Source organism: Pipistrellus kuhlii, unplaced genomic scaffold, assembly GCF_014108245.1.
Source record: "Pipistrellus kuhlii isolate mPipKuh1 unplaced genomic scaffold, mPipKuh1.p scaffold_m20_p_10, whole genome shotgun sequence".
Lineage (NCBI taxonomy): Eukaryota > Metazoa > Chordata > Mammalia > Chiroptera > Vespertilionidae > Pipistrellus > Pipistrellus kuhlii.
The window spans coordinates 46,958,704-46,985,898 of NW_023425405.1; the positions used below are offsets into that span (position 1 = coordinate 46,958,704).

The 27,195-nt window shown below is 36.9% G+C and overlaps 1 long non-coding RNA gene across 1 annotated transcript; it reads left to right on the forward strand.

Annotated features, from left to right (window-relative positions):
• Positions 1–2,347: 2,347 nt before the first annotated feature.
• LOC118711377 lies at positions 2,348–25,979 on the forward strand. Its single transcript, XR_004985686.1, has 3 exons — positions 2,348–2,367; positions 11,090–11,098; positions 25,626–25,979. It is a non-coding gene; the product is annotated as an uncharacterized LOC118711377 (long non-coding RNA).
• Positions 25,980–27,195: the final 1,216 nt, after the last annotated feature.

Here is a 27,195-nt window from a genome sequence, read left to right on the forward strand (position 1 = left end):
GTGACCTGAAAGTAAGAACTTTGTATGCAGTTGGTTTTGTTTGTTTCTAAAATTAATTGTTATTCTCCAATTAGCTTTTTAATACTCAGATGGTCTGAAATGAATCCTGTGAACTCAGAATAAATGTGTCTTATTTTGCTTAAGCCTTTTCTTAAACTTCAGGCCTGACCGAGGCAGTCATTTCTCTGTGTTCCATAATGATTTGGACATACATGTTATTATATTTAGCTCTTCATTTATTTTATAAGACTCAAAAGCAGGTACACTATCTTTTACTTGCTGGTTTTTACTGCACAAAGCAGATGACTAAATTTTAAATTTAATCATGTATGTATAATCGTTTTACAAAAATGACTTTTACTTTTAACAAGTTTTCATGCAATAATACTTTTCTAATGTCACGGTACTTATAAATGAGATAAGAAATTGGTGAATAACTTAAATAAAAATCACCAAAGTCCAGAAAATTTTAAAATATTCGCAATGAAATATAAAACAATGAGTGCACACATAAACACATATACATATAGATATTTAAATAAATAATAAAAATGCTAAGTAAAATACAGTGAAAGAGTTATTACTATATTCTATAAGAACATAGATTTATTTTTAAAGGAACTGAGAATTGTGGAAGAAACATTAGTCAGTAATAAGCACAAAGATTATTGTTCAAATATATTCATGGTGTTTATTATAGTAAGTACTACTTATTTGGGGGAAATCCTTAAATATCCAACAATAAGAGTTATGGTGCTCTAAAATGGATTTTGTACTATTCTTAGTTATTATATATTCAAATTATTTTAATGATGGGAAATACTCATGAGTTAAAATTGACTTTATATACACCTCTATTTTCATATCAGCTCAATTTACAATTATAATTATTTCTATTTATATGACATTTATTTCTATTATTTATTTTAATGCCTCATTTTTAGCTAACTGAAGCCACAATATGATATATTATTTCAACATTTCAAAATTACTTGAGATTTCCTTTGTGACTTAAAATGTGGATAATTTTTTTTAAAATATTGAAATATTGCTGCACACTTGAAGAAATGGTAAATTACAACTTTCCAATTTATAAAATTTGTCTTTGTCATTTAATTCAATGCGAAAGTCATGTTCAGTTTTTAATTATTCCTTCATTAAAATGACAGTTATACTTGATGTTAGGTCTATTTTCATATTTTTACCAGAATTTTATATTACATCTTTTTTTTTTCTTTAACATTTTTATTTCTAATATTTGCCTTTTTAATTTTTCCAGGCTTCAAAAACTAAATATCCAGAGGGAGAGAAATAGGTCTATGTCTATATTTAAATTACTTAAATTCTCATTCAATCCGCACCGCATTTCCATTTACTAGTAACATGGTTTTTCCCCTTTCTCTTCTTCTTTTGGCCAGATTTCATTATCAATTATTATTGCCAAAGGGGCTTTGTTCACGGATGAACATATTTCCTGAATTGTTCTGCACTTGAAATTGCTGACATAAATAGAAAGGCGGATGTAGGCCATGCTTCAGTATTAGCTAAATCACACGTTTTCCATTTACCTTTTTACCGTTGTACCTGGAGATGGGCTACAAGCAACCCAGGCTTCAAAAACTTACCTGTCCAGAGGAAGAGATGCAGCTCTCTTCTCTTTGAGCAGCAATCTCACCCTCCCTGTCAAACTTCTCTTTGCGTACCATGTTTTAAATTGTGTCACATATCCATTGCCGAACCAACTGGTGCTGCCAGAAGAAGAGCATGTGCTAATTGCATAGACAGATGTACTGAGCTGATCACTGAAAAGGTAGTAGCACTGACTTCCACTGATGTGGGAACTGTGTGAGGAGGAAAACTACTCATAAGTAATTCAGGATGTCATTTGAAAATAGGGAAATGGATGCTGGGTGAGGAGCCAGCGAGAGCCCCGGGTTAGTTTTATGTTGATTATCACTCTGCTTTGAAAGGGTAGCATTCATTCTGCACCAGCTATTAATTGAACCTTAGTGTAGGAGATAGGCCAGCAGTCTATGCAGAATCAACATGCTGCTTGATTAAGATATGGTATTCTGATAATTTTCTTACTTCCTCTACTGGATATGCTGCCCCTAGGAGAGTATCTCTTCTTTTTCTCAGAACCTCATGTTTTCTTTAATAAAAACAGGTTTGCAATACTGTGTTTCTGAACACTGAAATACAGTATTATGTTTTCATCCCAAATCCAAATCCATTCCCCTAATGATCTGCTCTCTATTACCGTATTTTTCGGACCATAAGACGCACTTTTTTCCCCCCAGAAGTTGGGGGAAAAATCCCTGCGTATTATGGTCCAAATATAGCCTACACATATACTTTAAAAAAAAAGTTTTTTTACTTGCCCGGCTCTGTGTGGTCTCTGTGTGCTTGCCCGGCTCTAAAATGGTTCTAAATGCTGCTGTTTACTTTACAGGGTTGATTACATGTGTTTATGACTGTGATGTTGGGTTTTAATGCACATAAAATATTTTAGGACACTATTTGTTTCAGAATCTTTTTTTCTTCATTTCCCTTCTCTAAAAACTGGTGCGTCTTATAGTCCAGAGCGTCTTATAGTCCGAAAAATACGGTACTTTCTGTCCTTTCAAATGCCTGCCTGGAGCTCCCCCCAGGTGGGCCTGACTGGCCTCATTTATATCCTTTTCTTCCTGACAACAAACTGTGTTTCTTCTCTTCTTACCAGCTTTTCTATAATGTCTTAGAGATATGTTACCTTGAATTAACTGACTTAACACATTCTATTCCTATTAACTAACCCTTATAAGTGTTTTCTTCCCATATACAACATTCCTAGTTATAACAACAAATATGCATATAATGTATTGAAACAGGAATTTGGGGAGGTGAAAAAGATAGGTCTTAGAAAATTTAGAAATTAAGGGGACCAGGGAGGAAGCACAGGGCTGCAGAGCAGCAGAAGGTACATTTCCATAGAATAAGGGAGCTGAAAAGCTGCAACAGGTACATCTCCATAGAATGAGGGAGCTGGGAACAGCAGAAGGTCTATATTTACAGAACAAAGAGAAGGAAGCCCTTCATTGGGAGGGAGAAGAAGAAAGCCCCAAGGGAATAGGAAAACAATAAGGCAGGAGAGGGAGTAACTCTGAGCCCAGGAGTTACTATTGTGACCAGTCTAAGGGAACAGTGACCAATCAGAGGGAACTATCAAGGCACCAGGATCTGCAGCCTCTATAAGCCAGAGGGGAAAAAGAACTCAGTGGGACCATTTTCCCCTCCCTATGTGGGAGTCCAGTCTGTGGGACTCTTTCCCTCTCCCCAAGTGGGTGTCTGTACTTATTCTTCAATAAATATCCACCGTTGCTATACCACCCTCTGTCCCTGGATTCATTCTTCTTTTCTGGCGGACAAAGAATCTGGGTTCCAATCAAAACATTTGGTATCAATACTATGACATGGTAAGAAACTAAATGTATATATATAAATGTTATTAAATAACCACAAGTTGGGTTTTGTAGATAATATTACAGTAGTCTATGTTTGGGCATTACTTTAAGATCTATCATGACTGAAGAAATATCAAAAGATGTTTAGTTTCAGCAAGAAATAAACTCAGAGAAAGACAAAACCTTGTACAAAATATGTTTTGTCTTTTAAAAGTTTCCAAGAGGAGGCCAAAATGATTTGCCTGCTCTAAACAATGATAATTACTGCTTTGCACACAGAAATGGCAAAATACTCAGGAAACAATTGGGGCTGGATTAATCGCTGGACAATTGCCATCCCTGCTTTATAATCTTTGTCCTTTCCGCCATTGTGACAGAATGCTTGCTCCACAGATAGTTTCTGATCATCCATCCCTGGGAAGTGCAATAGGTTACTGAGTTTCAAAGCTTTCATTTTTATTACTTTGTTAGGAGTTAGTCTTGCATGAATTTTCACAGAGCACTAGGGAATATTTTAACCGGAAAGCTCTCTAGAATTGATATATTGTAGAACAGACATAAACTGAAGTGGACCAGTGGTGGGATATGAGAAAACATGTAATGGTGCAGGAGATCAGAAATTTGATTTTATTAATGTAGACTTTCCTGGAAAATGTTGGTTCCCAAATCAGCATCCATTTTTCTTATCAGAGAGTTTAGTCCCTCACCTCTCCCTCACCCACAAAGCACTTGTGCATCAGATGAAAATGTCCCCTTCCTGGGCTCTCAGAGTGGGCTTGATTGGCTTAAGGGTAAGAACCAATCATTCTTGTATCCATGGCCAGTGACTGGCCAGAGAGACTAGGCTAAGTAAAATACATGGCCCTCTTTGAGGACATGCGACCTAATTTGGGTGAAGGATATGTAAGAATGGTTGAAAGAGGTTTCTGAGACAGGAATTATCAGAGGTAGCATCACCCTGTGCAGTGTGTACACACTTGAGGCTCTGAACTCAAGAAATGTCATTCTCACACTGTGAGAGAGAGGCTGGCAGACACAGATGCTGCGATTCAGCCCATTGCTCAGACCTGCACATGCAGGAATGTGTGCAGAGAGTTTCTCATCAATCATTCTAATAAATGTACCAGACTCCCAGGATTCCCTGCAGATAGGCTTTGAACTATGCAGATACATTACAAGGCATCCCTATACCTAATTCTCTTCCAAGATACTCTTCTAAGACTGCCTTTCCAAGCCCTTCTCTTTATTCCTGTAGCCGAGAGTCTTCGCTCATTGTAGGGTTCTCTGTTTCAGGAGGTGAATCCTTGATAATGTTTCCTGGATTTCACCACTACCACCCACACCCACACTTCTGTGTAGCTCCTCCAGACTCCACACATGTGGGCTCCAGTATCAGCTCCAGTCTCAGATGCTTATTTCCTCTTTTACTCGTAAATTGGAATTTATAATATCCTCTGTCTCTGAATAGGCTATAAGTTATTGGTGTTTTAATAACTTCTCTTGTAATCTTTTCAGTATGTTGGATAAAGTGTAGAAAGATTGGAAGCAATAGAGACCCCATTATCCTAGCAGTGGTCGGCAAACTCATTAGTCAACAGAGCCAAGTATCAACAGTACAACGATTGAAATTTCTTTTGAGAGTCAAATTTTTTAAACTTAAACTTCTTCTAACGCCACTTCTTCAAAATAGACTCGCCCAGGTTGCGGAGAAAAAGGAACCCTCGTGCATTGCTGGTGGGAATGTAGACTGGTGCAACCACGATGGAGAACAGTATGGAGCTTCCTCAAAAAACTGAAAATAGAACTCCCATTTCACCCAGTAATCCCACTCTTAGGAATATATCCCAAGAAGCTAAAAACATCAATCAGAAAGTATATATGTATCCCTATGTTCATAGCAGCACAATCTACAATAGCTAGGATTTGGAAACAGCCTAGGTGCCTATCAGCAGATGATTGGATCCAAAAACTATGGTACATTTACACAATGGAATATTATGCAGCCATAAAAAAGAAAAAATTCTCATCGTTTGCAGCAACCTGGATGGAATTGGAGAACATCATGCTGAGTGAAACAAGCCAGTCAATGAAAGAGAGACACCACATCAGCTCACTTATTTATGGATGATAAAGAACATTATAAACTGAAGAATCAAAAGAGAGATATAAAGACAGTAAAGCAACAAGCAGACTGTCAAATTACAGTGGAGAGGTTGGGGAGATCTGGGGGAGATAAGAGATCAACTGAAGGACTTGTATACATGCATATAAGTACAACCAATGGACACAAAACTCTGGGAGAGAGGGTATGTACGGGGTGGGGGGGACATTGGTATATGTACAAAAATAATAATTTAAAAAAAAGATATTATAAAAAAATAAATAAAATAAAATAAAATAAGGGAAAAGAGAAGAAAAAAAAAAAATAGACTCGCCCAGACTGGTATTTTGTGGAAGAGCCACACTTAAGGGGCCAAAGAGCCGCATGTGGCTCGCGAGCCTCAGTTTGCAGACCACGGTCCTAAGGTAACCTGGAACTAGCTGCCTTGGCTTTTACCTTTTTAATGCCTTTCAGAGCTAACGCTACTTCAGTGCCAGGAGAAATGTCCTTTTCTGTCACAATTTTTTCTTTAGCTGTGAATATGCCTATCTTGTTTCTTTTTCTGCTTTTCACTACTCTTTTTAATTTTAGAAAATTTCAAGATGTAAACGGGTTCCCTACTTGTTTTCTTTCTATCCATACTTCATTACCAAGAAGGTACCAAATAACAATTCTGCTACATTTAAAAAAAAATTATTTAAACTTTTTTTTTTCATTTTCCCTACCCAGAATTGGTTTTCCTAAAATGTTTTCCATAGGGATTCCACTCCTCTCCTCCCCTCTGCTCGCCCCCTCTACCCCCAGCACTTCTCTAGTATTTCAAAGGTTATTGATTGTCATTGTTTTCTTGCATTCACATTGCCTCAATACATTCTAACCAAAAGCATCCACTAATTTAACAAGTGAAAATGTTACCTTTTTAAGTAGTGTCTGTTCAGAACACACCTCCTCACAACAGACCAACATTTAATACAACCCTGTTTTAAATGAGTGGCTTCCAAGATTTCTATAATTACTTCTGTATTCTTCTTGTACCTTCTTTCAGAATGCTAATAATGTAAATACCCGAGACTCAACAAACTTTGCCATACTTACCTCACTTTATACAACAGCTCTGTCATTTGAAGTTTAGTAAATTATATAAAAATAATCTTATTTTATTTCTAGGATATGTCCAGATTTTGTGAAACATTGTCTAGTTATCTATCCTAATTCTCCAAGGGATTTTTTTCCTCCCCAGACACACATGCTCTTCAGGTGATAGTATATGGTATAATTAAAACATTGGAGGCACTTATGCATACTCAGGATTTCCTTTCTTCCTTTCCTTCTTCATTTCTTAAGCTTTATTGGTTTAGTCATAAAAGTGGATTATCATGAAAATCTTCCTTACCATCTTTGGTATTAGTAGATATTCTAATCTATCTGCAACCCTAAAATGTGGCTCCAGTCAATGCTTTTACAACTCATTTCAAATATTAAGTTCAAAGAGAGAACATTCTTACATCCTTGAACTACTAACAACTCTTTTAAACTTTTGTTAATATTAAAATATTCAGGGGGAAAATACACATCAAAGTAAAAGCAATCATAGGATAATATGGAAATACAGGAGGAGTGAATGTATAGGAAATCATGAAAATGTGATAAGCTGGGACATGTTATAAATTAAACAAAACAAGAATTTAAGAGCATCAAAAGGAGCTCCAATGTATGTGATGTGTAAGTACATCAGAAGTAGAGAATAAATGTCTTCCCTTAATGATAAATGTGTGTATATATATATATATATATATATATATATATATATATATATTAAAAAAAAACCTCTTGGGTCTAAAAGGAAGTGACATCATTGCCTAAAAGATTTGAAATATTCCACTTTCAAATTATTATCACTCAAAAAATATAAACTCGCATCAATACATTAAGACATGTTTAATATGTAACTAACTAATTCAAGAAGTATGACAAAAATGAAGTATCCGAAAGATTTTGGGAAAATTTGTTAAAATTCATAACAAGACTAAAAAAAAAAGTAAAATAGACAACTTTTAAAAAAATCTTTGAAATGATAGCAAAGATACAGTTTCAAAAGTATTAAATATGAAAAAAAAAAAGTATTAAATATGCACACATTTCATCTTATAAACAAGTGGGCTATGTATTATGCTAAGTGAGTATTATTAAGTGAAATATTCTAGAGGCCCAGTGCATGAAATTCATGCATGGAGGAGTCCTCCTCAGCCCAACCTGCACCCTCTTCAAATTTGGGACCCCTTCGAGGGATGTCTGGTTGTCGGTTTAGGCCCAGTTCCTGGGATTGGGCCTAAACCAGCAATTGGACATCCCTCTCACAATCCTGGACTGCTGGCTCCTAATCACTCACCTGTTTGCCTGCCTGGTTGCCTCTAACTGGCCCCCTCTCCCCCCGCCAGCCTGGTCACCCCTACCTGCCCCCTGAGCCTGGTCACCCCTAACTGGCCCCCTACCAGCCTGATTGCCCCTCACTGTCCCCGTGCTGGACTGGTCACCCCACTCAGCCTGCTTGTTCAGTTGTTTGGTCATCCCTCACTAACCCCCCTGCCATCCTGGTTGTAGGTAGCCATCTTGTGAGGGTGTGAGGGTTAATTTGCACATTACCTCTTTATTATATAAAAGAGGTAAAGGACACAGACAATGTGGGGGGGTGAAGGCCTGGGTCAGTGCTGGGTTAGAAGGGGTCAATGGCGAATAAAGGCGATATATGTAAAACTCTCAACGACAAAGATATAAGTAAATAAATAAACAAACAGATAAATACACAAAGACGTGGGCTTAACCAAGAGCCATGCAGCCTGGGTGATGCTGCATTCCTGTATTTACATCCTTTTATAGTCTTATCTTCTGGAATTTGAACCTGTTATCTAAGTCAAGTCTTCTTGGCAGAAGTGACAGGACACTTTGCTAGTTCTGGGAGATCTAAGCTTAAGTTTTAAGACGCATTAGCAGCACCTGCTTTTGTACTTTAGTGACAGTGTGCCATCATGTATGGAATTCAACTACTCTGAGACCACAATGCTGTGAAAAGCCCAGCCCAACCACAGGAGAGATCTCATGGAGAGCTAAAGCCTCATTCAATGGCTTTAGTTGAACTTCCAGCCAATAGTAAGAATCAAATTGGCCATATAAGCATAACCAATGGATACAAGACTCTGGGGTGGAGGAGGGGGCAGATGAGGGCATGTCCTGGGGGGTAGGGAAGACCGGGAGGAGGTCAAAGGGGGAAAAAGGAGACATATGTACTACTATTTGTAATACTTCAAACAAACAACAACAACAACAAAAATGGCCATCTTGCAAGTGAGGCCATCCAGGAGTTGAAGCTGCATCAGTCAAATTAGCCCAATTGATGCCATGTAAAAGAGAGGAACTGTCCCTATTGAGCCCAAGTATTAAAATTGTGAGCAATTAAAAAAAAATTACTGTTGTCCTAAGTCACAAACTTTTGAGATATTTTGTTCACAGCAATAGATGATAAAAGAAGTTTAAAACCTGGTCCTTGTTATCCCAAACCCTCCTACCTAAAGGCCATGAAGAAGAATAGAGATCCATAGCCAGTGTTGGGGTTTTTAGATATTTTCAGTTGAATTCTTCCATTTTACAATTGAGAAAACAGACCCTTGGGAGGAGGCTTGCTTAGGATTGGGACAGGACTGGGATGTAAATTGAGAAATCGTAACTTACAACTCAAACCTACTTGATGACTACCTGGTTACTTACTTTTTCCCTGTAGGAGGTTCTACAGTTTTAGAATACAAAGGAGAGTATTTTCTAATTCAGAGTGAAAGTGAACCTATTATCTGCTTTTGTGATATATTAAATTCATATTCATTTTGCTAAAACCTAGAAAGAAATTTGGTTCATGACATTCCATTTATTTTCCCCCTTGAAACAGAAAACAGTGGTAATCCTTTACTCCTGTCCTCAGAGGAGCCATAGTCACTAACCTTTTAAGTGCAGTTTGCATTATGATTGGTATGCAATTCAAGGTATTTCATCAGAAAGGTATTACCCGAGCCAGCATGGTTGATTTCTTCTCCACGGTTCTTCTATGCAACATTAGAGATTTACTTTGGTTTAAAATCCAATATTAATAATGAATTGATTGTATAATAGATTAGCTACTATCATGATATAAAGTAATGGGCTTCAGCATGAGCAGGGTCATAATTTCTGCCATATTCCATAATAGCACATTCAGAGATAACATTTGACTATATTTTCCATCTGCTTCACAGATGAATTTGCTTCTGGAAAAGCACATGCATTCAATTTAATTTTTAGTAATCTGTGCCCCTATGAATTTCAATCAAATCCAGTTAACAAAAACAATAAAAGGTCCTCTGTGAAATATGATGCTGTTAACTTTTATATATTGCAATATGCTTTTATGCAAAGGACTTTGGGATAGAATTATTATTATTTTTATTTTGTTATTTTGACCTGAGGTTTTATTGGAACATAAATTCACAGCAAGATTTTACCTACCCTCTCCAATAATCTGTTGACATATGAGGTACTCTGTATGCTTCTTTATTTTAAATAATTTCTTCAAAGGCTCTAAGACTTCCCAAAACTGTTTATTTAAAAAATGAAGCTATTGCTGTCACCTTCCTTAAGATATGGAAAATCTATCAAGAAGCTTTATATATAAGCTGTTTCAAATTTCTCAAGTTATATTTCCTTTCCCATGATGATATATAAGATGAATATTTTGGAACTAAACCCTAACCTGAACTTTGCTCTTTGGTCTTTTTTTTTTTTTTTTTTTTTTTTTGTCTTTGTTCTCTTGCAAGAAACTCAAATCCATAGATCATGTTCAAATTTAAGCAGTACAGTCCATAACATCTTCCCCACAAATTTATATTGAAGGTCATAAAATGGAATAGTAAATCTATAAAGAAGCATTGATATTGAAATGGGTAATTGATATAAGTTTTAAAATAAAATAAATAGTAAAGATGCTAAAGGTGGCATGTCCAACCTTCTCCCCCCACCCTCCTTCCCAGCCCTCCCCACAGGAATATCTGGACCATTCTAGAGCCTAATATGGTATTTGATAAACTAAAACCTCTCTGCATTTCCTGATGGGGTACAATTATGATATGTTTCTGTGAAATACACACATTTGAAGAAGATCTAGAAAGAAATATTAATGAGAAAGTCTTAGTAAATTTCTGTTTTTAGGGTAGAAGCATTATCCACATAATAGACAACTCACAGACAGTTTCTTAGCTTCAAAAATAGTCAGTTGAGCAAAAGTACCAGGCAGAAGCTTAAAAGTCCTCAAAGATTGTATTTAAAACCTGACCTCCTCTCAAGTTTTATGAAGGTTCAGAGTTCATACTGAGATTATATATTCATTATTACAGTCATTTAAAAATATAAAGGAATGATGGGAAATATAAAAGTAAATGGAATGGATGGAGATGTTCTAAGAGATATTTTATAATGTTTTTCCTTTTTAAACCAAAGTAGAATCTGAATGATTTTTCTCTGGTAGAAAAAAGCAGTGCACAATTAAATTCATACTCATTGAATCAAATCATGATAAAAATGTTCTCTAATGCCAAATATAATAATTCTTTCATCTGTATTTCTTAACAACTTTTGGCTCCTTTTTGTTCTCTACATTTGTGTTGTCATGTATAAAAAAGTGACAATTTTATATAAAGTAGATGTAATATATTTGTTTTTGAATTGGATATAATTATCTCCCTAGCTAATAGGCTTATAAATTATTCAAGTATATATTTAATTCTGTTAATTTATAAGTCTTAAAAATCATCTTCATCTTTTAAGTAATATTTAAAAATTTATAAATAATTTTCCCTTGACTTCTGAAGCATGGAATTTAGATAGTCTTGTGAAGACTAAGTACTCCAATTTTCTGCTGCTTGGGAGAGTAGATACATTGAATGACCTTTGGATTAAAAAAACAAGGTTTAATAAAATATACTAAAAGTCTTTTAAAAGGCAATGTTGAGCTGCTAAGATATTAAAGAGCTAACTCATCCTAAAGGCATTTTCGAAGACTGGTCTTATTTCTTGTTGTGAAGATAGTGGGAAAAGAGAGAACCCAGAAACCACCTTTTCCATAGTGGAGAAACTAATTGCAGCAACTTCACTCCCATAGTGAGACATTAAAAGATTATAGCCTTATGTAAAGAAGAAACTAGAAATGAGTCTGCTTCTTTAAGAAATCTAAGTGCTGCCAAAACTGGTTTGGCTCAGTGGATAGAGCATTGGCCTTCCTACTGAAAGGTCCCGGGTTCGATTCTGGTCAAGGGCATGTACCTTGGTTGCTGTCACATCCCCAGTGGGGGGTGTGCAAGAGGCAGCTGATTGATGTCTCTCTCTCTCATCGATGTTTCTGACTCTCTATCCCTCTCTCTTCCTCTCTGTAAAAAATGAATAAAATATATTTTAAAAAAAATCTAAGAGCTAAATGCAGATTTAAAAATAAACAAAACTCCCCTAATAAGTCATAACCATGATCCAGTTGTCAAATGGAATATCTTTATGTGGTTGGTCTAAAAAAAAAAAAATCAAGGTAAAACTTTTAGCTTGAAGTATTTTCAGTTTATAGTGCCCTAAGAAGCAAATTCAGATTCTGTTTTGAGATACTTGTATTCAAACAGGCTTCACAAAAGCTTCCGGGAAAAGAAATCCAAAATATATACCCTCCAAAAAAGAAATGGGCACTAATTTTTAGTTCAACATGGGAAACAAAATCAGACAGTTTAAAGTACAAAAATTATTCAAATATTTGAATAACCAACACAGTATTGGAATAGAAAACTGAAAGACACCAAACACTCATCACTCTCAGATGATATTATTTTCCATCTAGGAAATCAAGAGAAAGTATAAATTAATTATTAGAATTATTCAAAGAATTTATCATTATTGCTGAACATAATATTATTAAAAAACCAACTACATTTTTAACAAAATATAGTTTTTAAGATAATATTTATTAAAGTATCAAAATACAAAACAAAATTAAATCTAACAAAAGTCTTTAAGATAAATATCTATAAAAATTAAATGTTCAAATGCAATAAAAAGACGTTAAGTAATTGGAGAGATTTATCAGGTTCATGGTTTTCATGTTGCAATATTTTAGATACCAATTGTCCCCAACCTGATCTATAGACCATTAAAATTTACAAGAGTTTGCCTGTTTGCTTTGGATTTTGACAAGGTAAATTAACTTATGAAGTTTACATCAAATAATAAATGGCTAACTTTAGCTAAGATATTTCTGGGGGGAAAAATAGTTGGGGGACAACATAAAGTACCATGAAACAAATCATGTTCTTATGACAGAAGTAAATAGTTTTGAGGATAGTGTGAAAAAAAAATGGAGTTTCAATAAATTATTATAGGATAATTACTTTTCTAAGAAATTGACACCTCACCTCAAATTGCATACAAATAAATAATAGATAATTTCAACAGAAAAAAAGGCAACTTACTGAAGAGGAGAAAATATTTGAAAATTACATATCTGATTTGTGGTCAATATCCAAACTATATAAAGAACTCATGCAACTCAAAAGCAAACCAAACAAACAACAACAAAAACAATGTGATTTGAACATGGGCAGAAGATCTAAATAGACATTTAAAAAAATATATATTTTATTGATTTTTTACAGAGAGGAAGAGAGGGGGATAGAGAGTTAGAAACATCAATGAGAGAGAATCATTGATCAGCTGCCTCCTGCACACCCCCTTCCAGGGATGTGCCTGCAACCAAGGTACATGCCCTTGACCGGAATCGAACCTGGGACCTTTCAGTCCGCAAGCCAACGCTCTATCCACTGAGCCAAACCGGTTTCAGCTAAATAGACATTTTTTTCGAAGACAGACAGATGGCCAATAGACACATGAAAAAATGCTCAATATCACTCACCACCAGGGAAATGCAAACTAAACCCACAGTGAGCTCTATCACTTCACAGCTGTTAGAATGGTTATTACTAAAAACACAACAACACATGTTACTGAGGTTGTCGAGAAAAAGGAACACTTTTTCACTTTTGGTGGGAATGTAATCGATATAGCCATTATGGAGAAAAGTATGGAGATTCCTCAAAAAATTGAAACTGGAACTTCATGCGAACTCTACCAGAAGAAATAAAAAGTAGATAAACACACAAAAAATCAAGCTCATAGATACAGAGTACAGACTGGAGATTGTCAGAAGGGGTTGGTGGGTGGTGGGAGAAATGGTTGTAAAGGGTCAAAAGGTACAAACTTCCAGTAATAACATAATTATGTCATGGTATGCAATGTACAGCATGGTGACTTTCTATATATATATAAAACACTATCATGCAAATAGACTGAATGGCAGAACGACTGAACAAACAGTTGCTATGATATGCTTGACCACTAGGGGGCATGTGTAAAACATGGTGGCATCAGCCATGATGGGATGGTGGAGCAGGTGAGTGGAGGCACCAGACCAAGGCAGGGTGCAGATCACTGTAATTGGAATGAGCCTCTGGTGGTAACTGAAAATTCTTTGCTCCCATGCATCACATCCTGCCAGGCACTCACACCTGCTGCTGGTGCAGGCCCCACTCGCACCCACTGCCGGCACCCAGCACCAGCCCCCATTGCTTGGGAACTTCAGTGGAAGTGAGTGGCAGCAGCTGGCACCGAATGCCCCTCAGGGCTTCTCCACCTTCCCCCCGACCCCCTCCCGCTCTTGAGGGGCAATTGTGGCCGGCATCTGCCTCTCACACTTGCTGCTGGAAACAGCTGTGCTCGCACCCACAGCTAATGCTGAAGCTGCTGCTCGCTCCCAGTGGGCACCAGCAGTGGGAGCAAGCAGCAGCTTCAGCGTTAGCTGTGGGTGCAAGCAGAGCTGTTTCCAGCAGCAAGTGTGAGAGGCAGATGCCGGCCACAATTGCCCCTCAAGAGCGGGGGGAGTGTGTGTGTGTGTGTGTGTGTGTGTGTGTGTGTGGAGAAGCCCTGAGGGGCATTCGGTGCCAGCTGCTGCCACTCACATCCACTGGAGTTCCCAAGCAATCGGGGCTGATGCTGGGTGCCTGCAGATTTATTGGGGTGATCTTTTTGCAATGTATGCGAATATTGAATTATGTTGTACAACTAAAACTAATATAATGTTATATGTCAATTTTACCTCAGTTAAATATATATAAAATTTTAAAATGTCCAAAGTATAAAAGTTTAGTTGACAATAGAATATAACAATTATGAATATAAGATAGTGAAACAGTTTATATTGTACATAATAAACACAAAAATTAAAAAAAAGAGAAATATAACTAAGACTAGAGGCTTAGTACATGAAATTCATGCATTTGGGGGAGGGGGGGGTCTCCTCAGCCCAGCCTGCACCCTCTCCAATGCCTCAGGGGATGTTTGGGGATCAGGCCTAAACCAGCAGTCAGGCATCCCTCTCACAATCCTGGGCTGCTAGCTCCTAATCGCTCACCTGCCTGCCTAGCTGCCCCTAACTGTCCCCCAGCTGGCCTGGCCGCCCCTCACAGCCCCACCTGCTGGCATTGGTCGCCCCACACAGCCTATTTTTCAGTCATTTGGTTGGCCCTCACTAGCCTCCCTGCCAGTCTGGTTGTAGGCAGCCATGTTGTGAGGATGTGAGGGTCAATTTGCATATTATTAATTAATTATATAGGATAATCACCTTCCATTTATCAACAGGCAAAAAAAAAAATGGTATGGAACTAAATCCTAAAAATGATAGCAACTTAAAAAAGATTATTATCAAAAATATATAAAGAAAAAGAGAGAGAGAGAGAGAGAGAGAGAGAGAGAGAGAGAGAGAGAGAAAAAGAGGAAGGGAGGGAGGAAGGGAGGGAGGGAAAGAAGGAAGGGGAGGGAGGGAGGAAGGGAGGAGGGAAGGAGGGAAGCAATGCTTGGTAAATGCTATTTATTGGCTCTTTGGATAAACATCCTTCTATTTGTGTTTCTATTTACAAATTAATGGCTATCAAATTAAAATCTATGCTTACTACATGCTAAATTTTTTGTGTGTGCCAAATAGGGCCTACCAATTATAGGAATTAACATGGAATTTGGCTAGCAGAGACCCTTTGAAATTATTTTTGGCCACTTTCCTCTCCCTAATCAAATAGGTGAAGAACTTTTTTTTTTTTTTTCTTGCCGCCCCCCTCTCCCCCCTCTATTTTGGCTAGCTTTGTAGTTTTTTATAAATTCATTTTTGCTATAGAATTTTTAGTACCTTAGAAAGACATATATTATAAGAGTTATAATAGATACATCTCATGGTCCAATCTTGTTCAGGTCTTAACCCTCCCAATCTTTTCTCTCTGGGTTTCCTTTCCCAGGGTTACTAAGGTACATATCACATGAAATAAAATTCACCCATTTTAAATGTACAGTTTCTTGAGTTTGGGTAATTGTGTGAAATTTTGTAAACAAGATCAACATATTATAAAACATTTGCATGATTTGAAAGCTTTCTTTTGAAATGAATTTCCTTCCCTAACTGCCAGACCCAGGCAACGCTGACCTACTCTGAGTCGTGATAACTGTGCCTTTCCTAGAGTTTCATATGAATGGAATCATACACGATCCAGTCTTTTGTGTTTGACCTCTTTCACGTGTTACGGTGGTTTACAAGTTCACCATGTCATTGTGTGCGTCAGTAGTGTGTGTCCTTTTGGACTTCATGGATCCTGTCACACCAGCCTAGCTTTCTGGGCCTTCGTGAGCTTGCCACCAGCGCCCCAACTGGGCTGTATCAGCATTTATCAAGGACCTAAGCTATCAAGATGGGGACAAAGGTTATTCTGACTTCAGTCCCCCTCACAAGATCAATTAGTATCTATCAATAGATAAGCTATCACTGAGAAAATCCCAGAACCTATGGATGCAGCTGGAGCAACCCCCTGAAACACAGAGGCTGAGAAGGACCGATAGAAGGGTGAGAGGAGCGCTTATGCTCTGGCCTCACAGCACTGCCTCCAAACCTCCCCCCCCACCCTGCCCCCGGACCTATGGTTCTCACTGGGAAAAAGAGAACCCAAGGTGGACAAGGAGAGGCTCACTCAAGCCTCAGTCTTGCCCCCTTCCCCTTCACTAGGGGAATCTTCTGTGCTCAACCCAAGGGGATCAGATAGACCTGGAGGGGTGTGGGGCTTGTAGCAACCAGCACTCAGACCTGAGCAGACGTCATTTCTACTGATAGTGGCAGAGCAGAGATCCTAGCCAGCGGGTGTGCTGGTGTTCCTAACTGGCCAGGGAGCTCAACTGGCAGCTTTGTCTAGTCTTGGTCTCCAGCCAAAAAGTTGCATGGGCCTGTTCTATTGCCCCACATTGTTAAGGAAGCAAATTCTCAGTCCCCAGCCTTGCCTATCTGGGAAGTCTGGCCAGAGAACCTGGACAGCCACAGTGCTGATTCTGCAAGGACCAGGCCAGCAGCCCTGCCCACCTGTTGAGCACAGTCTCTGGCCCCACATAACTTGAGAACTTTCATAGTGACAATGGGCAGCCTCAAACACAGCTCAGGATACCACCAACGCATGCAGCTCCGTCTACAACCTCAACAAGGGGCTGGGTTCCCATCCAGTCTATTCCTAAGTATTTACTAAAGATACATAAAAGCATAGACTACACAAATACTTTATTTATTTTATTTTTTTAAATATATTTTATTGATTTTGTACAGAGAGGAAAGGAGAGAGATCGAGAGTTAGAAACATTGATGAGAGAGAGTCATCGATCAGCTGCTTCTTGCACACCCCCCACTGGGGATGTGCCCGCAACCGAGGTACATGCCCTTGACCAGAATCGAACCCGGGACCTTTCAGTCCCCAAGCTGACGCCCTATCCATTGAGCAAAACTGATTTTGGCTACACAAATACTTTTACATGAATGTTCATAACAGCTATTTTTTCTTGTTATTGTCCCAAATTAGAAATATTCCAATTATCCATTAACTTATGAATAGTCTTACAAATTGAAGTGCATCCATAAAATTAATTAATAGTCAATAATAAAGAAAGGAAGAATGAACTGTCAAGAACTGTGAAAGAGCAGAGATTTTACTCTGCCAGCTGACAAGTTAGTCTGGACAATTTTATGGATGCTGGCAGAAGACAGGAGTCTCCTGGATCAGAAACCAAGGACTTTCTTATGCATAGTGATAGCAGTAGCCAGGGTAGCATACAGTGGTCTATATGGAAAATAATGCAATAATTAATAAATAATCATACAAGAATAAATTCTGTTTCACACACTCGCAAGTGTAAACCTACTTTTCCCCCACCCTGTATTAGGCATTAAGCCTGCTTATCATTTGCCCGGTAGGAAGATTAAAACTTTGTCAAACTGGACAGCACACAAACCTGTTCTTTGCTATGGTGGAAAACATCTACCTTCCAAGTCTCTTCTCTATACAAATATTCCTGCAAAGACAATTCAGGAGAAATGCATCCAATGACCCTGCTCATAAGATATGCAGAAAACTTGAAAGACTCATGGAGGATTGTCTTACCATAGTAATAACAGTGCTAAATCTCAAAGTAAATATATTGAGTGAATAAAGCCAGACCCCCTCCAAAAAAAAAAATACATGTTGTACCTAATATTGGCATAAAATTTAGAAAATGCATACTAATGTTCAGAAACCAGAATGCAGGCCAATGGTTGCCTGGGAATAAAAAGGGAGGGTAGGAAACAGTTACAAACTGGCATATGGAAGCTTCCAGGAGTGAAGAATATAATAATTACCAAGGCATTCACAGGAATACATACGTCCAAACATAAAATTATACTACCGTATTTTTCGGACCATAAGATGCTCCGGACCATAAGACGCACCAGTTTTTAGAGAAGGGAAATGAAGAAAAAAAGATTCTGAAACAAATAGTGTCCTAAAATATTTTATGTGCATTAAAACCCAACATCACAGTCATAAACACATGTAATCAACCCTGTAAAGTAAACAGCAGCATTTAGAACCATTTTAGAGCAGGGCAAGCACACAGAGACCACACAGAGCCGGGCAAGTAAAAAACTTTTTTTTTTAAGTATATGTGTAGGCTATATTTGGACCATAAGACGCAGGGACTTTTTCCCCCCACTTCTGGGAGAAAAAAAGTGCATCTTATGGTCCGAAAAATACGGTATATACTAGAGGCCAGGTGCATGAAAATGGTGCATGGGGTGGTGTGTCCCTCAACCCATCCTGCACCCTCTCACAGTCCAGGAGCCCTTGGAGGATGTCTGACTGATGGCTTAGGCCCGTTCCCCAGGCCATCAGTCAGACATCCTTAGTGCTGTCATGGAGGCGGCAGGAGAGGCTCCTGCCACTGCCACTGCTCTCGCTAGCCATGAGCCCAGCTTCTGGCAGAACGGTGCTCCCCCTATGGGAGTGCACTGACCACCACGGGGCAGCTCCTGCATTGAGTGTATTCCCCGGTGGTCAGTGCATCTCATAGCAACTGGTCATTCTGCTGTTCAGTTGATTTGCATAATAGCCTTTTATTATATAGGATATTAGTAGTTTATTGCATGTAAATTTTACCTCAATAAAACAGTAAAAGAAAAGAAGTCATTTACATTCTCTCTATTTTTTTGTGTGTGGCATATTTGTAAGAAAGGAAAATGAACTTATTATCAGCTTGAGATTTCTTAGAATTTACTATCAAACCGCATATTAACTGATGATTGACAAGTGACACAGGAATCTGCTCATTGCTTGCACTTTCAGTAAAGTAGCTCTCAGTAAACTGAGTTAATACCATTCTTTTAAAAATATTTGAATTTTAAGTGAGCAAAAAAGATAAGATTTTAGTAAAATTAAAGTTGATAATTCATGATAGAGTTTCTGAATTGTAATCTGCATTTACCCAAAACAAGTTTCTTACCTTCCTTTATCCCTGTGCTAGTTTAAAATCTAAGCTAGTTTTGAGAAATTAAAAAAAAAAATCTGGTCTTGAGAAAGGTAAAAGAAGCATATTTGGGGAAGCATACTTAATTACATTAAAATAGGTAAAAGTAATTTTAGAATTTGACAGTATTTTAAAATTAAGTTCAAAGCCTTTGTTTTACAGTTTAAGAAAATGAGACCTAGAAAACTGATAGTTGCTGATGGGAGAGCATCTTTGGTAAGTGATAGAGTGAGAATCAGAACTCAGCAGTCTTGAATCCTAGGTCAATATTCTTTCCATTACACACAGTTTCTACCCCTAGTAAACATAAGATTTACTTCTGTTTTAGGAATGCATTTTTCTATATGCCTCCCTAAGTTGAAAACAAGGCAATTACATAGTTTGAATGAAATACCCCTCACACATTATTTTGAAAAATCAATTGAGGCAGTGTAAAGAACAACTTACTTTTCTACCAAAATAGCAATGGAGAGCCATGTCTTTTCATAATTACTTGTTTATTTCTGGGACACTAATTTTGAGCAAAGTAAACAAGATTAAAAATGGACGTAAAAAAGTTAGTTACTTAAGTAATTAACTTGTCTGCCAATCTTTTCTGGATGTCTCCTTAACAATTTTTCAAGAGGCATCATTGACTCTGACAAGCCACACAATTTCTCTTGCATGGCCCAATAATATATGTACACGCACTTGTTAAAGTTAAAAAACATTTGGACTTTGATGGCTGAACAAATCACATTACTTTTTAAGCAGAAAAATCACTTACTGGAAGCCTTTGGTTTGGCAAGCTTTTTCTTAGGCCAACAAGCACTGCCGTTTTAAGTGGACCATAACAGATGGAGCAGATGGAGCCTCGACAGAAGCAATAAGGGAGCAGGAAGGAAAGCCAGAGTCCTGGGGGCAAATAAGACACACTGATGACTATTTTTGGTTTGGGGTTCTTTAGTATATTATTATCAGCTTTAATTTACACATCCAACTAACAACTCAGGGCAGGGTTTTGTCACAAAGTACCAACTGAGGTTAAGAACCCAACTTTACCTTCTCAAGAAGGGCTGACTGCCGTACATTCTAATGATGGAAGAGCCAGGAGCAAGAGCATAGAGCTTGGTAAGGCTTTTAAGACCAGGTTCCAGGGACTTACATAAAATAGCATGTTCCTTATTATTTTGAGAATTCTGAAGTACACCATCTGTTCCTCTCTGGCTAGCTACAGTTAGTTTATGCCTAGCACTCCTTCATTCATACCTGTCTCATTGTCTTAGCCATTTATCTGATCTAAAACTGGGGGACACAATTTGTATGTTGAAATAAAAGTCTAGACACACAAATATTTGCTGTCATTTAATCTCTATGGAGACAAACATGAATCTCAAATATAAATTAAACCCAGAGAGAGAGGATTGTTCTGATCTTAAAAAAAAAAAAAAAGTGCAAATTATTTTGTATTGAATTATTGGGTAATAAGTAATTGCAAAAATTAATAAGCATTTGGTTTTGGTTTTTATTTATATTTTAGGAAATGAAACAAAAATGGCAATATATTTTAGAAACATAGTCCAGGCTGTCCTTTGATGTTCAAAAATTATTAGCATGATTGAATATTTTTAATGGTCAAATTGTCACCACCAGGAAATACCAAGAATCAGAATTTTTAGATTTTTTTTTCTTAATGTTGTTTTTGATACTATGAGTGAGTTTGAATTGTATCATTTTCATCTGTGCTAAAAAAAAGTTAATGGTCTTTCCCTGCATTTTTGCTTGACAGTATATTTTGGTTTGATAACACACTGCTTACCTATAAAGAACCTTGCTTTGGGCAATTAAAAAATGCAGGATGAGAATGACAAAGTAACCTCTATTAATGAAGACTAAGAATGAGAATTGGAGAATTTTAATATTTCAAGGAGGATTCATGAACTCAATTCTGAAAAGTGTTTCCCAAACTTTTGACATATGTGTACCCCTTCTATAATTTTCGTAACGCTGAGTACCCCTTGTCAAAAATAAAAATAAAAAATGGATGTATTAGGCGCAGCTAAGCACAGTGAAGTGCATACCCCCACCAAACTCTTCCCGTACCCCTGGGGGTATGCATACCACACTTTGGGAAACACTGATATATAGCAATATAAGAATTGTAAAGCCCAGGGTGACCAAAAAGTCTACTACACTTTTATTAAAAGTCTTAATGTTAGCATGACTTATTGCTCTGAAACAATTTCTACGTGGAGCATTAGCTCTTTAATAGTGATTAGTTTACAAGATTGTCCATAGATTCATGTTCACATTGCCAGGAGCAGAAGACAGTAAAGGAATGGGGCAGATTCTGGCTATGCTTTGAAGTGAGCCTCTACAGAGCTGGTTGGACACTTCAGTAGTTGTATCTACATCAAAGATAATGATTGGGAAGGAAGCAGAAACACAGCAAAAGAACACATAAAAAGAGGTATAAGGAAATTTATCATAGAGTGCAGTGGGAAAGGAATTTAGAATCAAGAGACTTGAGGTTGAATCTAGTTTTAACATGTCAAATACCATTGAGAAACCTTCTTAAATACATAGAAATTAACTATTGTCATTATTTGCCGTATGGCTCTGTCTTTTAGTTAATGAAATATATATTTATTCTGGATTAAAATATTAAAATAATAATAATGACATGAAGTTAATTTGCAAATCAAAACCCAGTTTCTGTTTCTAATCTACTGAAATGGTAGGTGGATTAAATTTTGAACATAAGCTAACAAAGACTTCATAAAAATGTCAGAATGCCTTGATCATTTCAATTCATTAAGCAAAGTACTGCTGTTTCAACATCAATACGTACTTGGCATCATTACAGGAAAAGAACAATTGTATTTCTACATCTCCTTCCAATTGGAAATAATTATTGCAAATAAAGATGCTTCCTTACATGCAGATGAGACATTTCTTTAAAACTCTGCCCATTAAACATGTCATTTATAGAAATATTTCTCTGAGGAAAGCTTTCCTCTAAGTAAAAAACTGTGAAGTCTTTAGAAAAACTAAAGATTTTGATTTTGTTCAGTTTATTAACTGTAGCCATTTTGACTACTTCTACTTTCTGAAAACAAAATAAATGTTTCCCTATATCAGTTTAGAGAACAGAAGAAAAGCTTAGATGGCAAAGTTGATTCTTCCAAAATTTCCCCCAGAAGTATACGTTAGGCATTCAAAAATTAAATATCTCAGCCAAGTTATATAGTGATGCTACTAAAAAAAGGAGATTATACTAAATGCTGTAATTATATTTTAGGGAGTAAACAAGTCATGTCATATCTGGTTTATTACATATATTAATTCAAGATTATTTTACCCACATGGAAAGCTCATTTCCTTTTAATCTATGTTCCTGACTCACCAAGCCAATGGACTCTTCATTGATGATTTATAGTATCCTGAATATCAAAGCTACACCTATCACTAAAAATTACTAACTTTAACAATAATAATTATTTTGCTTATTAAGTAAACATTTAATACATACTTTGTTTCAGCATGTTTTAAGTGCTAGGAACTGAGTATTAGACTTATGGAGAAGAAATAAATAGCGACTTTACCCTTAAAGTTTTAAAGTTACTTTATTTGTTGTTTTCTTTTAGAGTATAGTGGGTAGAAAGCACAAAACAATTTGAAAAGAGCAACAGGAGTATTTTTCCCAAAAGCACCATATTGGAAAGGCAGATGCTGCCTCGTTGGAGAAGTAGTGTTGAAAAGTAGGCTTAAAGTTCAGTTAAAATAGGTGTTTTCTTACAACCGCTCTTCTACTCTGCTGTTATGAGTTTAAGTATTTTTAGAGTCCACATTTAGACTAGGATGTAGGGAAAATGGGAAGATGTTAGTCAAATGGTACAATATTTGGGTTATGTAGGATGAATAAATTCTTGAGATCTAATCTTTAAAAATTAGAAACAAAAAAAGCAATTTTAAAAATGGATACATTGCAGATGAAAACAACTGAGTCACAGAAAAATGCAGAAACTTTCTCAAGTGTACGCAGCTAGTAAAGGGCAAGACCCATGTGCTAATCTGTTCTGCAAAACCATCTGCAAATGCATTTTTCTGTTGAATACTCAGCCAGGGATCCCAATCGTTCTCAAGTTGAATGTGATCAAGGACAGTGGAGGAGGAGTGAAAACTTCTTATTTATTTACTCCTCCTGGACTTATAATTAAGATACTGGCTCTTCTTCATACTAAGAGAATGCAGTAAATGTGCTGAATAGGAGTAAGACTGGGAGAGGCTGAATTTTTAGTTGTTTTGCTTTTGTGTATGCTGCTTCTGGTGCTTTTCCCCCAATCTTTGTTGATCAAAGAAAAGCAAATTTATGGTCCCCAGAGAGATTGTGAGCATCAATAAAAAACAACTCTAAGACACACTTAGGTCTCTGTTAAACAATAATTAGTCTCAACTGTTCCAAAGAAATTATGGTATCAATATATTTTTCTTCCAGCATCCCCAACAGGTAAGTCAGACACATAGAAAACAGGAGTGTGGGCTGATACATTTTTATACTAATTTATAAGATTTATTAAATGTCAGGGCACTAAGGTTATTATGGGAAATAAAAAGCACTGAAATGCAAACGTTTTGAAATAGCTCTTAAAAGTACAATTTGGAATCCTTATTTATTAAATCAATAAAACAAATGGAAAATAAGCCATGGTGTATATTCATTAATTCTGTGGAACAAACTACATATTGAGGTTTATATTAAAATCTAATTTAAAGATAAAACATTTTTTTCTTGCCATCAACATGATAGGTTTATTTTAAATTATAAATTACTCTTTCATAATATTTGATATTTTAACAGAGAGGATTTTTACACTTTAAATTATAAATTTTCATCTATTGGTTTAGGTATATAGGAATTCATACCCTCTTCCATGCTATTTTGGGGGGATGGCATATCAAGTGGCCTGTTTTGAGAGGGTTTGAAATCTTTACTCTCTTTTGTACATAAATAATTTTGTGTTAGAGGACAAAATTAAAGTGTCAATAATCTGTAAAATAACAATGTATGTATTTTTAAAGTAAAATGTAAAACTTATTTCCAGAACTAGACCCCATTTAATCCAAACTCTCAGTTTACAAAAGAAGAAACAGACTCAATAAATTACTATCTTTTCCCAAATTATAAATCTAACTATTGGTAGAATCAAGTTTATATTTCAAGTTCTAAGTGTTTTACTCCAAGATGACTTTTCTGAATTTGTTTTTACTTGTTATTTATTTCAAAAATAAACACACACACACACACACCAACCAAACAAACAAGACACAACAAAACAACAAACAAACAAACAGAGGCCCAAAATAGTGTCACTTGTGCTAAAGCCATTGATGTCAAATCTAGATTTAATACCTTACCTAACTGCTGCTTCAACCTCTCCTGGAAATATAATCTTAATCAGCCAGTCTGAAATTATATGCAATCTGCATGATAAAAACCCCTGCTGCTCACTTCTGCTCAAAAGGAGTTCTGTTATAAAATAGACCTTTCTTTTTTCATTTGTTAATAGCTCCCTTACCCCACTCTTCTTCCTAAAAGTCTTCCATTTTTACAGCCCTTAGAGGCCCTTTGTTATTTTTTAAATATATATTTTTATTAATTTCAGAGAAGAAGGGAAAGGGAGAAAGAGATAGAAACAACAATGAGGAGAGAGAATCATCTATCGGCTGCCTCCTGCATGAACCCTATTAGGGCTTGAGCCCACAACCTGGGCATGTGCCCTTGACCAGAATTGAACCCAGGCATACAGCATGGCCTGCCTGGTCCCAGGCAAGTACAGCAGCTCCCCGTGCCTGCCTCCAGAGTCCCCCTGTCCCCTCAGCTCCCCAGATGCCCTGGGCCAGCCTGAGGTGCAGGCAAGCCTTGGATGGCAGCTACCCAGACGCCCAGGGCCTGCCTGATGCTCAGGTAACCATGGCCAGCCCAGGCTTGCGCTGCTGGCAGTAGTAGCAACAGAGGTGTGATGGGGGCGTTGCCTTCCCCTGACCTCAGTGTCGAAGGTTCCCAGACTGTGAGAGGGAGCAGGCCAGTCTGAGGGAACCCCCTGCAGTGCATGGATTTTCATTCACTGAGCTTCTAGTATCTATATAAAATAATACAAAACAAAAACCCTTCTGGGGTTTTTAGTGGTGGTTGAGCTATTCCCACATGTGGGCATCACAAAAGAAGCCATGGCTCACACCAAGGTGGGATGAGCTCCTTGACCTGTAGGAGGCATCCTGCTTTGTTTCAGGACCCCTCCCCAGCTGTATTGTCTCGTGGCAGTGAAATGTCTCTGCATCAGGTCCAGGGGGGTCTTTCACTGTGTGTGAGTTCTGAATCATGTTCCGGTTGCTTGGCCCTGCCACTTGGGCCCAGAAAGCATTTTGAGCATAACTACTACATCTTTTTCAGATCAGTATAATAAAGGAGTGACATGCAATAAAAAAAAAAATTTTTTTTTTACATTAGAAAGATTAAAAAAAATACTTTAAGTAACCAGAAAATTAAATATACTGAAATAGTAAATTTTAGAAAGGGAAGAGTTTTGCTTATGTTAAATGTAGCCTTGGGCATTATGAATTTCAATGTTTTCTAATACTTTTTAAAATGTATGTTTGCCTAACTTTCAACAGGTGGAGTGCACAAAAGGCAACTAGGCTTTATGAGAATGAGATGAACCATGTGTCTGAGTTAATTAGTTATCTCTGTGCCTAAAATGTTTTTCCTAACTCCTTTGTCATAGTTTTGTCCCACTCCATGCCTTCCCCCACTTATTCATAGGCCTTCACACAGCTGAAGAAACATTTTTAATAAAATCCAGTTTAAATGCCACATTTAAAATGTTTTCTCTGAAGAAATAATTAGTAAACCTATTTTTTTTACAAAGTAGCTATCATGTAATTTTTGATTAATTGTAATGTCAATATAAGAAACATTCAAACCCATAGAATTTTTTAGTTTATTTGAGCCAAACTGCCTACAATTGCCAGGAAGCAAAATCTTAACAAATTGAGATAATGCTCTGGAGAATGGCAGTTTTGCACTTTATTTTATACATTACAATCCATTTTATACAAGAAATCCATTGGTGCTAGAATAAAGAGGCAGGAGAAAGCAAAGTGGAGAAACCTCTGGTATTGGCTAAAAATTCAAATGATAGACACATTCTTCTTTCACATAGGATGGTTACCAGTCAACAATCTTCCATATATATAGAAGGCTAAGTGACTGACAGTCTGTCCGTCCAACTGACCAGCTGGTAAACATATGACATATTTAAAATAAACGTTGACGTGTGCATGTGCGAGACATATATAGCTCTCCATTATTTTTATATACATTTTACTAATTTTCTTTCATCTCTGACACCTCTATTATAGAGAAAGGACAAATAGCATTATTAAAATATTTTGTATTTTAATTTTATAATACTATATTATATATACCATTTTGACATGTAATTTTTTTGCATTGTACAGATATGGGGAATAAATGAGACTATGCACAAATCTTCCTTCTAATTAATTTCCTTTCAATGTGCATGAATCTGTGCATCAGACCACTAGTTAACTCAATAACAACGTGGGGGTTTGTGGTCTCCACAGAGCAGTGTCTGTGCTTTGAGGGGTCCAAAAATAGGAAAATCACTTTGGCATTCCAAGGATATG